At 51.9% G+C, this 15,279-nt stretch overlaps 1 protein-coding gene across 3 annotated transcripts in view; it reads right to left on the reverse strand.

Moving 5' to 3' along the window:
• Window positions 1-15,279, reverse strand: part of SNAPC5 (small nuclear RNA activating complex polypeptide 5) — a 717,963-nt gene that overhangs the window by 162,392 nt on the left and 540,292 nt on the right. The window lies entirely within an intron of this gene.

A 15,279-nucleotide genomic window follows, 5' to 3' on the forward strand; every position in this document is an offset into this window, starting at 1 on the left:
AAGCAATTCTTCTGCCTTAGCCTCCCAAGTAGCTAGGACTACAGATGCGCACTACCACGCCTGGCTAATTTTTGTATTTTTAGTAGAGACAGGGTTTCACCATGTTGGCCAGGCTGGTCTCGAACTCCTGACCTCAAGTGATCCACCCGCCTCAGCCTCCTAAAGTGCTGGAATTACAGGCATGAGCCACCACCCCGATCAAATGTCCTTTGATATGCAAGTCATGTGTATTCTTTGTTGGAAGGTTGGGAAGCCTTGAGAAACAAACAGAAGCCCCAGTCTTCCAGGTTGGAGGGAGTTTTTGCAGAGGTTTCTGTGCTTTGTGTCTCCTCCTCCTGTCTCTGATGAGCCGGCCCTTGCTTTCTGGGCTGCTCACAACTCTGCTCACAGGAGACAGCTCTGCCCTGACTGTGGGGCAGGTGAGGGAGCTCCGAACTGGAAAGAAGCTGGGTCCTGAAGGGGCTTCTTCTCTGGCCTTAGCTCCCGTGCCTGACCTGGTTCACTTTCAGGAGGTTCTTTGTCACATCTACCCAAAAACTCTCTTGTCAAAGGAAAAGCATATTATTTCTTGCATTCTGTGCTACCTACAAGCAGTGGGTAGCAAAGAACTCTGGGTTTCTGCATGTTTATTAGATAACTAACCAATCAAATAAAACAAACACACCAACAATTCCTTGCAGGCCCCTTGGGCAGAGCTAGGCTTTGCCTGGGACGCCTGTCTTCAGTTGCCCCTGAATCTGGAGCCTTTGGACAGAGTAAACCTGATGACTTACAGTATCTGTGACAAAGCTTTCAGACTTCTCCCTCTGCAAGAGCAATGCCAGCCACACCTGGGCTCTGCCCAGGCCTCAGTCTCCCCATCTGTTACATGAGGGGACTGGACAAGTTGATCTCTTTAGCCTTTTCCAGTACTCACCCTGTGGTTTCAATGATCACACTGTCATACTCCTTGCTTTGGCTCCTGCAGTGCCCTCTGCCAGGGATACCCTGCCTATTGTTTCTGTCTGGCCCACTCCTCCTCACCTTTCAAGACCTGTTTCAAAGGCCACTGCTTCTGAGAAATCTTCCCCGATCTTGTAAACTAGAAGAACTCATGCCTTATTCTGGAATCTTACCCCACAGGGCTCGTATCTTGGCAGTGCACTGAGAAGTATGTCCTGGCCCACCCAGGAGCAACCTGAAATCGGGAGCTGTTTTGCTCAACACTGAATCCCAGCACTAGCACAATGCCTGACATTTAGAGGATGCTCTATGAACTTGTGGAATGAATGAATTAACTAATGAGGGAGTCAATGGCTGGATGACCCTAAAGGTCAGTGGCTTGGGAGGCCTCCCCCACTAACCATGTCTCAGCAGCTTGGTGAAATTGGCCGGTAGTTGGTATCTGATGTGGCTCAGCTGGGAGGGCTGGGTGAAGTGCATGTACCCATTTATTTGGTTTGGCTGGTCTGTTGCCTTGCACAATACAGCCTTAGTCTGGGGAAGCTCATGGGAGCAATGGGGAAGTGGGACAGGGAGGGCCCACAATGGTCTGAAGATTCTGGCTGCCTGGGTCACCAGCCATCTGGGCCAGCCTCCTGGCCCTCTGACTCATCTCCGGCAGCCAGGGCACAGAGATGGCCCAGCCAGTGCTGGAGGTCACCAGGCCTGGCCAGCAGATAGAAATGACTCCTGAGAGCTACTGCTCCAGCCCTGGACCTAGAATAGACAGGGAAACTGAGGCCTGGAGAAAGAAAGCCCCTGCCCCAGGACTCATCATCAATGTGTGGAATCATAAAAGCTGAGTGCGGTGGGAATTCAAAGCTTACTCTGGTCTAATTCTATATTTATCTTTTTTTTTTTTTTTTTTTTTTGAGATGGAGTCTCACTCTGCCACTCAGATTGGAGAACAGTGGTGTGATCTCGGCTCACCACAACCTCCGCCTCTCGGGTTCAAGTGATTCTCCCACCTCAGCCTCCCGAGTAGCTGGGACTATAGGTGCGAACCACCATGCCCGGCTAATTTTTGTATTTTTAGTAGAAATGGGGTTTCACTGTGTTGGCCAGGCTGGTCTCCAACTCCTGACCTCGTGATCCGCCCACGTCGGCCTCTAAAAGTGCTGGGATTATAGGCGTGAGCCACTGCACTGGGCCCCCCCTTTTTTTTTAGATGAAGTTTTGCTCTGTCACCCAGGCTGGAGTGCAGTGGCGCAATCTCAGCTCACTGCAACCTCTGCTGGGTTCAAGCAATCCTCCCACCTCAGCCTCCCGAGTGCTAGGATTACAGGTGCCTACCACCACGCCTGGCTAATTTTTGTATTTTTAGTAGTGACAGGGTTTCGCCATATTGGCCAGGCTGGTCTCAAACTCCTGCCCTCAAGTGATCTGCCCACCTTGGCCTCCCAAAGTGCTGGGATTACAGGCGTGAGCCACTGCACCTGGCCTCTACATTTATCTTGAAAAATGGGGGGCCATACACCAAGTGAATGTCACCATGACTGCCTTTTGTCTTGTGGTTGTTGCATGTCAGACAGGAGGCTAAGTACTCCACTCTAGATTAGGGTTCATTTTATAAATGAGGAAACTGGCTCAGAGAAGTTAAGCAAGGTGTTAAAGATCACACAGCTGCTAAGTGGTACAACTAGGACTGAATTCAGTGCTAGACTGACGTTTGTGCTTATACTTCTGACTGCTTGGCAATACTGCCCCTTTGTTGCCAGATGTGGACCTGTGCATAAATTATATTCTTTGATTTTTTATCAAAATTTCTGAATTTTCTAATTTTTCTTCAATGACTATGGAATGCTTGTAAAATAAAATCAGCTACAGTCTTGGCAATGTGGCAAGACCCCATTTCTACAAAAAATACAAAAATTAGCTGGACATGGTGTTACTTGCTTTTGGTCCCAGCTATTTGGGAGGCTGAGGTAGGAGGATTGCTTGAGCCTGGGAAGTCGAGATTGCAGTGAGCCATGATCATGCCGCTGCACTCCAGGGTGACAGCCGGTCTCAAAAAAAAAGAAAAAAAGAAAAAGAAAAAAGAAAAAAATCAGCTAAATGAAAACAGCAGTTGTGTATGAGTTTGTATGCATGTATTTTAGTGATTTTAAACTAGTAGTGATACATTTATGCAGCTCTAAGTATCTCTGGGCATCTCTTTATACCCTTTCCCAAACCAGCTGTCTTCAAAATCAACTCCCTTCAAAAATTATTAAAGAGAGACCCCTCAGCCTTCCCCGCAACTTAACTGACTGCAGAGTCACTGGTATCTTTTGCAAACACAGACCCAACATGGTCAGAATGTTTCTGCGCCCAGGTGCTGAGGCAGCGGGGAAAACATTGACCTGGGAACCTGTGATCTGTGGTCTGGCCTGTTGCCTGCTCTAGAACGCTGAGAAAGTCACTGCCCCTCTCTGGGCCTCTGTTTCCCCATCTGTCAATGAGTTAGACCAGGAGAGCTCTGAGGACCCTTCCTGACCTCGTGGTCCTGTTTGCAGAGTGTTCTGTAAACCTCAAGGTAAAATAAAGGCACCTCAGGTTATCGCACATCTCTACGGCAGTAGGAATTTCCAATAACTTTCCCCCCACCAAGTAACTGGCAGGCCAGCCACTCTGGGGACAGCCCTCTAGGCAATCCTGCCAATGTGTGTTTGTGAACAGAGTTCATCGAAGTCTTGCTTTGTGTAAATAGTGTGGAAACACAGACACCCTCCCACGCTATAGCCCTGGCTGCCCACCAGGTGATTGGGTTTGGATGCTCTATCTTGGGGGTTGATCTTTAAGGAAGCAGGCAAGAAGTCACTGTTCAGCGTGTGCATCTCTTGGAGGATCTGTAGTTTATCAGGGAACTGGGGAGGATGATGCTTATGAGAAAGGAGTGGAGGTCTGAGGGGGCACTTCCAGGATAAAGGATGGGCAAAGGGTGGTGTCTTCCTGAGGCCTCCCAAAGCACTTCCATGTGGGCCAGTCTGGTTGGCATGAAGAATCTGGGCCAATGGGGATGTCCTCACCTGTAAGCAAGCTCCCCCTGTGATTATCCTGCTGTTCCAACCCGGGGCTGTGCTGCTCTCCATTTGTCCCTAATGTCCTGTTTCTATGGCTGTGACTCCCTAGAAACAGGTCTGTTAGGCCAGACCTTTTCCTCCACAGTGGCCCTGACCATATAGAAAGGGCACAATGCTGGCTCCCGCATCTACTACCAACACCAAGTTGGAGAAAGACAAGGAGCAAGTGGAGCCAGGAGTCTGGGGAGGCTTCCTGGAGGATGTGGTCTCTGAGTAGAGTCTGCAGATGACCAGACAGAAGAAACAGGAGACCAGGACTTGGTTCTGAGGATGATGGGGAACCAGAGAACCAGGCCAGAGAGGAGGACAGAAGACAGATTTGTGTTTTAGAAAAGCAGTGTCTGTGGGGAGGGGGAGGAACTCACAAGCTTGAGATATGAAGGCAGACTGGTGGGGTCAGGTGTGGGTGAGAGAGGCAGTGGGAGGGGTCAGGAATGCTCCTAAGTTTCTGCCCAGGGGAAGACACAGGGGAATCTCAACATGTCCTTTTAGGGCAGGTTGCATTCAAGGAGGCCAGGCAGAGCCAGGCGGGGTGTCCAGTGTGCCGCTAGACAAAGGCATTTGATGTTTGTGAGTCAGTCGTGTCCAGGTGGTGGTTGAATCTGTGAGCAAGGGTGAAGCTGTCTTGAGACAGTGGGAAGAGGGAGCCTGAAGCCGGGGTGTCCCAGTGTTAGAGGCAGGGTGATCAGAGGAGGAGGGGGACCTGGCGATCACGAGCCCCAGGACACACAGACAAAGGCGGTTCAGAGAGGAGCATCCCACAGGGCCCAGCTGCACACAGGGTCATGTGGATTTGGCCACAGGGAGGCCACTGACGGGCTTGTCGAGGGTGAAGCAGACGCCAGATGGACCCACCAAGCCCGAGGCCCTGGCATCTCTCTCGGGGGACCCTGCCACAGCCTCCCAGCTGCTGTCCCTGCTTCTGTCCTCGCCCTCCAGTCCATTCACCACCGAGGACTCTGAAAAACACACCTGGGTCATGGCACTCCCCGCCTCCAACCCTCTCTCTACCTCCTTGCCTCCACGCCTGATGTGGACCACTGAGGGCCATGCCTTCTGGCCTCTGCCCTCTCCTTTCATGTCTTCGGCCCCTGCTCTGAACAAGGGGCCTGTTTTTGTTCCCAGATCTGGGGGGGTCTCCTCTGGCTTCAGCACCTCCACCCAGAAGACCCCCATGGCCCACACTCTCGCCCTTCACCTGGGTCGATCCTGCCCTCGGATCTGAGCCATCAGTGTCTTCCAAGGGAAGCCTCCCTGAACACCCGCTCCCTGCGCCCACATAATTCAGGTTCTCTAGTTTTATATGTGCTGTGCCACATACAAAACACTCCTCACAGCCCTACCTAAGTTTTTAATCGTGTGCCTTATCTGCCTTTCTCGTTAGAATGTGAAGTATTGAGAGGGGCCGGAGCCAGTTCTGCTGTGTCCTCCATAAACTGCAATCAGGTATGGCACTTGGCACGGAGTGGGTGCCCAGTACATGGGAATGCATTAGTGCTAATGAATGAGAACAAGGATACGAAGGGATTAAGGAGAGTATATAGGACAAATGTTGTCACTGAGACACTTTTGTGAGAAGCTGGAAAAGGACAGTGTGACTCTTGGAGGGGGCAGGGGGCTTAACCACCTGGTGCAGCCTCTGTCAGTCTTCCTGTGTATATTAAAAAGGTAACAATAATATTGTTGGGCACACAGTGTGTGGTCAATAGATGCTGGTAACCAGCCTGGCACCTACTTCTGAAGTCTTACAGTGCAGTTCAGGCTGGGCTGAGGGTGCGGTCTCATCCACCATCCTGTCTGGACAGTGAATCTCCCCGAACCCCAGCAGGGCCAGCTCAGGGCTGGGCTCTCCCACAGCCCAGGAAAGCCGGGGATGCTGCGGGGTCGTAGAACCTTGGCGTCAGGCCACTCCATTCCCAAGTTCCCAGGGACCCCTGCCCTCCCCAAACTGGAGCACCAGAGGTAGGACGAAGGAGGGGGTGCCGGGCATCCCTGGCCTGTCTGAGTAGGCACTGTGGGGTCGACTACTGCCCCCAGCCTCTCTCTGGGGCAGGGCAGGACCCTAACAGGGTGAACCCGGGGAGGGCATCCCGGCTCTGAGTGGGGCGCATCAGGGTCGCCCCCACCCCCTTCTGCGGCCCGCCCCTCCCGCGCCGCCGGATGTTTGAGTTTGGTTTTTGTGATCGAGCGGGGCTGGGAGGGGCCGCCCGGAGCCGCAGCCTTATCGGGCTGTCTCCGCGCTGTCTCCCGCCGCCCCGGCCTCCCAGGCTGGCGGCCTCTCCCCCCACCCGCCTCCCGTCCCGGCTCCGCGCTGGCGGGCTGGTCCCTCTGGGCTCCTGGAGGGCAAAACTGGGGGTGGTGGGGTCCTGCAGAGCGAGCCCGCCCGCAGCGCCTGGGGCCTGGGGAGTGGGTGGGAGGGTAGGGCTGGTGTCATGAAGGCGCCCCGAGGGCAAGAGGCCCTACCCACCCCCTTGGCAGTGGATGTGGGAGGAACTGGACGGCTTTTTTTTTTTGGAGATTGCCCCATCCTTTTTTTTTTTTTTTTTTTTTTTTTTTTTTTTTTTTTTTTTTTTTTTTTTGAGAGACTGGTCTTACTATGTTGCCCAGGCTGGTCTGAAACTCCTGAGCTCAAGCGATCCTCCTGCTCTGCCTTCCAAAGTGTTGGGATTACAGGTGTGAACCACCGCGCCTGGCCCCCATCCCCATTTTATGGAAGAATACCCAGAGCTCATAAAAGGACACCAACCGGCTAAAGCCAGCCCCAGGCGCCATCCAGATCCTCCCTAGCCCTCACCTGGAAAGGCTTTTCTCTCCCAGGGCCCGTTGCCCGTGGCAAAGAGGCAAGGTCTGCTGAGCCCCTGAACGCCAACCTCCAGTGAGGCCTGTGGGGGCCCAGGCGCCAACACAGTGAAAAATGATTGGGTTCCTCTCTCCGTTCCCAGCCACACTGGCCTCCTTTTGCTCTGGCTGTTCCCTCCGCCTAGAATGCTCTCTTCATCTCGGCTTACAGGAATCCTGTCTCTCCAGTGCACCCCCCAAGCCTACCTTCATTCAGCCCCTAGGGGATGGAGGACTGGAACCTCACATATGAAAAAGAGCAAATACTGCCTCAGGACAATCGAGTGAGGGTGCTGAAGCTTGGGGTCTGCTTCGTGAAGTGGGGAGCTGGTGATGGTAGAAGACACCTGTCTGCCTCCTTCTGCAGCGGGCACTCTGAAGCAGCCGGGGAGGTTTCAGGAGAAGACACCTGAGATGGGAGGAGGTGGTGTAACCTGACATCCGGGGTCTAAGGGAGGTCAGCCCTGCAGGGCCCATACCCAAAGGTGAATCTGAGCGCAGATTTCCTGCAGCCACTCAGCAGTCCCCACAGTGGTACCCACTGGCTATGTGTCAGAGGGCGGGGATGCTGAGCAGAGAGGGTAGGATTGGAGCAGGCATTGTGGAGTCCTGGGGGAGGAGAGAAGTCAGGGACCATCCAGGAGGGAAACGTTGAGCTGGTCTGGAGTGGTTAAAAAGTAGGAGGTAGGAACAGGAAGGTAGATTCTGGCACAGGCAAAGGTCTAGGGCCCATGAGAGGAATTTGGGGACAGGGCTGTAGAAAGATGGAGGGGTGGCTGATATAGGTGGAGGTGTCCGGGTAAGCTGGGGCCCACTGGGGAGACTCTTCATTGTTGTTGTTGTTGTTGTTGTTGAGATGGAGTCTCACTCTGTCGCCCAGACTGGAGTGCAGGGGTGTGATCTCAGCTCACCACAACCTCTGCTGCCCGGGCTCAAGTGATTCTCCTGCCTGAGCCTCCTGCGTAGCTGGGATTACAGGCGCGCACCACCGCGCCCAGATAATCTTTGTGGGTTTTAGTAGAGATGGGGTTTCACCATCTTGGCTGGGCTGGTCTTGAACTCCTGACCTCATGATCCACCCACCTCTGCCTCCCCAAGTGCCAGGATTACAGGTGTGAGCCACCGCGACCGGCTGGGGAGACTCTTATACCCCCAGGCAATGACAGAGGAACCTGTTTCACATCACTCAACTGACTCCCACATTCATGAAATGGTAAATTATAGGTGTTATGCCCATTTTATAGTCAAGCAAACTATGGCCCAGGGAAATGACTTGGCCAAGACTACCTCAGTAACTAGGAGAATTAGGAGAATTGGAATTTGAGCCCGGATCATCCTGTCACAAGGGCCCAGGCTGCTGCCTCCCTGCCACCGCCTCTGGGGAGTGACCTGGGGAGAGGCCTTTGGGTTCATGTACTTCAACCTCCTCCACTCTGTTTTTATGGATGAGGACACAGAGGGCCTGGGAGGAGCCAGGCTTGGTCCCACTGTCCTTCTTCCTAATGTGACACCACCTGACATCCTCCCAGGGTTCCCAGGCCAGGAGCTGGTTAATAACACAGATTTCCCTCCCCTCTGTGCAGCCTCCTGCCCTCCCATTTAGTAGGTCCTGGGTGGGGCCTGGGAATCTGTATTTTTGGCAAGCTTCTTGGTGGTTCTGGGTCTGCTGCTTGCCCTCAGGCATTTGGGTCCCATAAACGTTTCCCTCCAGCCTCTCACTGAGCCCCTTCTCCACTGGCTTCCTCCCTTACCCCTCAGCTTACTCCCCAAGGATGCACATTCCCCCCATTCCCCTCCACTTGTGTGCACCCCAGGCCCTTCCTCTTCAGGCTCCCCCTCTCTCAGAAAAGTGAAAACACATGGTTTCCTAGGCAACCACATCCCTCCTCCTAGCTTGCCCTGAGACCTCCCAGCGTCTCTCCCCCTGTTCAGAGGAATATTTCAAATACCAGCCTTGCCAGCCTCACTGTCAGCTGGGACTGACAAAGGCTGAGTCCCTGCAAACTCTTCTCTCTGCAGGACAATAGCCCTGTTCCCCTTCAACCTAGAGTCCTGGGATCTCAGGAACAAGTTCCAGGCCATTGCCTTAGTTATCCCCGAGGCCCACTCCACTCACTCTCTCTCAGCAGAAAGGCCTGGTGCTATTTGGCCTTAGAGATTTGTTTGGATGGGGACACTAGAGCCCACAGAGGGAAGGGACTCACGCAGGTCACACAGCAAAACTGTGGCGTGACCAAGGGACTCCAGGGAACAGAAGGGAAGATCGGTTGAGCACCTACTACCTGCCAGGCACCGTGCTGAATGTTCTGGAAACATAACTTATTATCCCTCCCCATAATAACCCCCTTAGGTCCATTTTTATTCTCATTTTATCGCTGAGAAAACCAAGGCTCAGAGGGGTGAAGTGCCTTGCCCTGGGCCACCCAACGAGTGAATGGCAGAGCCAAGTTTTAGAAAGTTGGATTTGTCTTCCCACCAAGGCCACAGTCTTTCCACTGGCCCCTGCTGTTCCCAAGGCTGGGCAGGGGTTGGGGGAATTACAGGGATCTGCGGATTCCTTCCTGCCTATTATTTTTACATTTCCTCATTAGGAGATTTTGGCTGAAGTTCTTTGAGGGCCGGGCTCCAGATGAGTTCCTCTCTCCTGCGGCCTCTCCCCATCTCTCAGCCCCAGATTCCCTGACCAGTATTTCCCATCCCAAGACATCTTTAACCAGATGGGTAAGGTTAGAGGGCTGCCTTTTTTTTTTTTTGAGACGGAGTTTGGCTCTTGTCGCCTAGGCTGGAGTGCAATGGCGTGATCTCGGCTCACTGCAACCTCTGCCTCCTGGGTTCAAGCGATTCTCCTGCTTCAGCCTCCTGAGTAGCTGGGATTATAGGCACCCACCACCACATCCAGCTAATTTTTGTATTTTTAGTACAGGCAGGGTTTCACTATGTTGCCCAGGCTGGTCTTGAACTCATGACCCCAAGTGATCCGCCTGCCTGTGTCTCCCAAAGTGCTGGGATTACAGGCGTGAGCCATCACAGCTGACTGAGAGCTGCCATTTTTGCAAGTCACGACTTCTCTCTGGGCCTCAGTTTCCCCACTGGTAATATAAAGAAGGTTGGAATAGAAGACTTTGAAGATCCATCCTAGCTCAGACATTCCTGAATTTTTAGATCACGTGTATGTGTGTGATTGTGTGAATGTGTGTGATTGCATGTGAAATAGTAGAGAATTAGGAGTGTATATGTGTGATTACTGAGCGACTGTAATTAGAGGTGTGTGGTTGTATGTGGGGAAGGTATGTGTGAGGGTGTGTGTGTGTGTGTGTGTGTGTGTGTGTATTATGTGTGGATGACAGGCTATGTAAGTGTGGATGGTTGGGAATGTAGGTGTGATTGTGTGACTATATATGTGTGTGGGAAGAGTGATGGTGAACATCTATATGTGTGTATTGGGAGTGAGCATGAGTGTATGTACATGTGTGGGTGATTGTGGTATGTGGATCTGTGTGCAATTTGTGCTGTCTAGGAGTATGTTACTATGTATAATTACTTGTGTGCATGTGTAAGTGTGTGTGTGTGACTCTGTGTGGGTGATTTGGAATGACTGTGTGTGTGTTGTGTGTGCTGGAGGGCAATGAAGCCTCATCTCAGCCTGGACCTGATTCAGAACCTGGATGGGGACTGAACCCTCTTCCTTGACCCACTGATGGGTATGTCTGGGCTTGGGCAGAGGAGGGGACCCTGTGGGCACCCGGGACACCAGCAGGCCAACGGAGCATGTTCCCCCTGGTAATTAGCTCCAGATGTGGCAGCATGGCCTCTCCCTGACAGGGAGCCTGGAAGATTCTGGAAATGTGTTCAGGCCCCAGCCAGGTCTCTTTGGGGGAAAAAAATTAAAGGAGGAGGAAAAAAAAAAAAAAAAACAACCTCAAAGACAAATCTTTATTGAAACATTTCATGACACGCACACCAAGTAATTGATTTCCTTATTAGTAGCAGATTTTTCTCCCCGCCTCTTCTCTTGCCTGAACTTACAAAAGCAAAAGAGGTGGAAAACCAGTCTAGTACAGACCCTGGACCGAGTCCTGTCCCCCTGCCCCTTCCCAGGGCAGGTTAGCAAGGGGGCAACATTTGCTTTTTCAGGTCTAACTCTAGGTAGAGGGGCAATGATCATCTGGGGGACCAGGTTTCAAAAGCCTGGGGAAAGCCCTCTGTCCATCCCTCAATTTCTTCTTCTTCACCTCCAGCTGCTATGAAATCTGACCGTTAGTGAGTCATTCCATTTTCTTTCTTTTCTCTCTCTCTCTTTCTTCCTTCCTTCCTTCTTTTCTCCCCTCCCCTTTCCTCCCCTTCCCTTCCCTTTCTCCCCCATCCTGCTCTCTCTCTTTGTTTTTTGAGACAGGGTCTCACTCTGTTGCCCAGGCTGAAGTGCAGTAGCAAGATCATAGCTCACTGCAGCTTCAAACTCCCTGGCTCAGGCAATCCTCCCACCTCAGCCCCTCGAGAAGCTGGGACTACAGGTGTGCACCATCATGCCTGGCTAATTTATACATATATATATATTTTGTTTGTGTGTTTTTGAGATGGAGTCTTGCTCTGTCACCCAGGCTGGAGAGCAGTGGTGCGATCTCGGCTCACTACAAGCTCCAGCTCCCAGGTTCATGCCATTCTCCTGCCTCAGCCTCCCGAGTAGCTGGGACTACAGGTGCCCACCACCACGCCTGGCTAATTTTTTGTATGTTTTAGTAGAGATGGGATTTCACTGTGTTAGCCAGGATGGTCTCGATCCACCTGCCTCGGCCTCCCAAAGTACTGGGATTACAGGCGTGAGCCACCGTGCCCAGCCAATTTTTATATTTTTTGTAGAGATGGGGTTTCACCATGTTTGCCAGGCTGTTCTTGAAGTCCTGGGCCCAAGTAATCCACCTGCCTTGGCCTCCCAAAGTGTTGGGATTACAGGCGTGAGCCACGACGCCTGGCCATTCCATTTACTTTGGGCTTTCCTTCACATCAAAATGCACGTATGGGCAGTTCCCTAAGCACCCCTTAGTCGTTTACACAGAGCTCGTGCAGTGGACTCTGGGAGCCTCCTTCCCACCTGTAAAATGGAGGGTTCTGTTGTCAATGTCACGGGGTGGCTGTGGAGACTAATTGAGATCATCTGTGTGTCTTCCAAAGCGTGCTGTAAATGTAGCTGTTCCAATTACGTGACAGTGACCTTCTCACGTGTGGCACAGCCACCAATGGCACAATTGAAGGCCTGGGAGTTCTCAAGGGGACTAGGCCTTGCACTAAGCAGAGCAAGCAGGGCATGCTTCAGGAGAGGTGGTTAAGGTCCCTCTCGGGAGACCGTTGCCCTCCAACTAGAAAGCCAAAGCTACCTCTCAGTCTGGGCCTGTGGCAGGTGGTGGCTCACTCTAAGGGTTTGTGAAAAGGGAGGGGAAGACATTTTACCCAGACATTCCAACAGATGCTTTAGGCGTGTTGTTATCCCCATTTGTCAGAGGAGGACACTGAGGCACGAGGGGTTATACAAGCATACCAAAAAGCACCCAGCTATGAAAGGGGAGGCAGGGATTTGAACCTATATGCCATTTATTTATGTAAAAGCAAGGGCAGCCCCATCTGTGTAGATAGATGCACTCACCTACCTGTGTGGATATCTGATCCAGTGCTCCCCTCCTTCTCCAGTGCCCTGGCTGCCTGGCTCCTTTCCCAGGCCCCAGCCCTCCTCACATCCAGAAATCATAAAGGCCCAACTGGGGCATCCAGGACCCTGCTATGATGGTGGATGAAAGCGTAGGCCAGGAGCCTGAGGCCGGGCTGGTGTCCCTTGCTGTGATCTTGTGACCGCCTTCTCACATGGGGTGGGGACAGCAGCTGGGAGCCGGAGTCCAGGCTGGGCAGGCAGGCCTGCCGTTTGACACGTCCCCTTCCATTCCACGCGGACTTCCTGCGAATGACCAGAGGCCTCTATGCAGTTCCTGTTCCCAGCGGCTCACAGTCGCCAGGACCAGGGAGACAAAACGTCCCTGAATGCGGTGGGGCAGGGAACAATATGGGGCGGGCGGAGGAGGGCCACAGGAAGTGTGTTAGGGACAGCCGGAGAGCTGGCGTGGGGCTGGGGGTGACTCAGGGACTTGTGACTTGATAAGGTACGATGACTCCGAAGGAAAACAGCCGGAGTCCAGTGGGGGCGCCGAAATGGCGGACAGGACGGGATTTCTGGCGCCTGTGCAGACATGAGTTCTTGAGTCCCCACAGGCCTCCCTGCAGCAAAGGACCTTAAACAATATCCAACCAATCACGTTATAATCCCTGGCTCTCTCAGGTAGGGATGATGATCCTGACCTCACTGAAGAAGGGACTGAAGGTCAGAGAAGAGAGATAACATCCACCATTCCAAGGTCACACAGGAATGTGCAATGGTACGTGGATACACACCAGGCCAGTCTGACTCCAGGGCATGTGTGCCCAGCTAGACTTTCTGACACTCAACCCTGACCCTTGTGGTCCCCCAAAACCAGACACTCCTGTATTTGAGCCCAAAGCCTCTTACTGGGTATTCACATCCTTGCTTGCAAAGCCAGAGCCCCCATCATACCCCACCAAAAGACCCCCAATATACAGGGCCATTTTGCCATTAGAATTTAGAGTTTAAGAAAATGTTTGAAACTGGGGAAAAGAACACCTCTTAGCTCCCAAATATAATAAGAAAACTGCAAGTTAAATTAATAATCACAGTGTAAATCACATTCACAATGGGATCTGTGGGTTTCATATGCCTGATACGGAGTGGGGATCTCAAAACTAAGAGTGCCAGGGTGGAGGAGAGACTCCAAACAGCCCTGGCCAGGCCTTGCCCTGTGGCCTGAGTGTTAGCACCAGCAGTGGTGTGCTAGGACTGGGAGGCTCTGCCAGCTATTATCCAATCAACTCACTTCTCAGAGCCTCAGTTTCTTTATTAGTCAAATGGGACCATAGCTAGCTAATACTGGGTTAATGGGAGGGTTAAATACAATAATGTGTGCAGGCAGCCAGGCCCCGTAGTCAGAGCTCAGCTATTGTTCTTGCCTCCTCAGGCGGCCCTGCCCAATTTCAGGAAGTCCTTTTTGGCTGGAAGCTTCTTAGGATGAAAGAATGTTGGAGAGAGAAGGCCATTAGAAAGAAAGCAGAGCCCGCCTCTCACAAGGGAGGGTGACTTCTGAAACTCAGGAGGCCCCAGGCCTTCAGCTCTGTCCCCACTGCCATTCTCTGCCTACACTCTGCCCTTCCAGCTTCACTTTTCCAGCCTCGGGCTTTGAGTGCATGGCCTTCCCACTACCCCCTTACCCCCAACCCCCACCCTCTGACCCCACCAGAGTGCTGGCAGCAGAGTCCAGGTCAGGCCTATCTCTGTATTTCTTTTTTTCATTAAACAAAAACAAAAACAAAAAACAGCTCTGTTGAGGTGTGGTTGGCATACGGTAAACTCCACATACTTAAAGTGCACAATGTGATAAGTTCTGACATATGTTTACACTCATGAAACCATCATCATAATCAAAATGATCATGCCCACCACTGCCAAACGTCTCCTCGTGCCACTTATAATCCTTTCCTCCCTTTCTGCAAACTCACCTCCACTCCAACTCAGTCCCTAGGTGACCACTGATCTGCGTTACATTACTATACATTCGTTGGTTTATTTAAAATTATTTTTTTGAGACAGGGTCTTCTGTGTCCAGACTGGAGTGCAGTGGAACAATCACAGCTCACTGCAGCCTTCACCTCCCAGGCTCAAGCCATCCTCCCACATCAGCCTCCCAAGTAGCTGAAGCTGCTGGTGATTTTGTGTGTGTGTGTGTGTGTGTGTGTGTGTGTGTGTGTGGAGACAGTGTTTCACCATGTTGCCCAGCCTGGTCCCAAACTCCTGGGATCAAGTGATCCACCTGCCTCGGCCTCTCAAAATGTTGGGATTACAGGCATGAGCCATTGCACCTGACCTGCGTACAAGTCTTTACATGAACATAAGCTTTCGTTTCTCCGGGGTAAATACCTAGGAATTGAAGGCTGGATCACAGAGTAGATATGCTTTAACTTTCCAAAGAAACTGCTAAGCTGTTTGACAATGTGGTTGTACCATTTTCATTCCAACCAGCAGTGTAATAGAATCCCAATTGCTCTGTAGCCTCGCCAGCACTTGGTATGATCAGTCCTTTTGGTTTAGGTATTCTAACAGGTATGTAGTGATATCTCATTGTGGTTTTAATTTACATTTCCCTAATGATTAATGATATTGAGCATCTTTGTATTTGCTTACCTCGTACATGCATATCTTCTTTGGTGAAGTGTCTGTTCAAATTTTTTGCCTTTAAAAATAACCGGGGCTGGGCATGGTGGCTCACGCCTGTAATCCCAGCACTTT

This window comes from Macaca thibetana, chromosome 7 (assembly GCF_024542745.1).
Source record: "Macaca thibetana thibetana isolate TM-01 chromosome 7, ASM2454274v1, whole genome shotgun sequence".
Lineage (NCBI taxonomy): Eukaryota > Metazoa > Chordata > Mammalia > Primates > Cercopithecidae > Macaca > Macaca thibetana.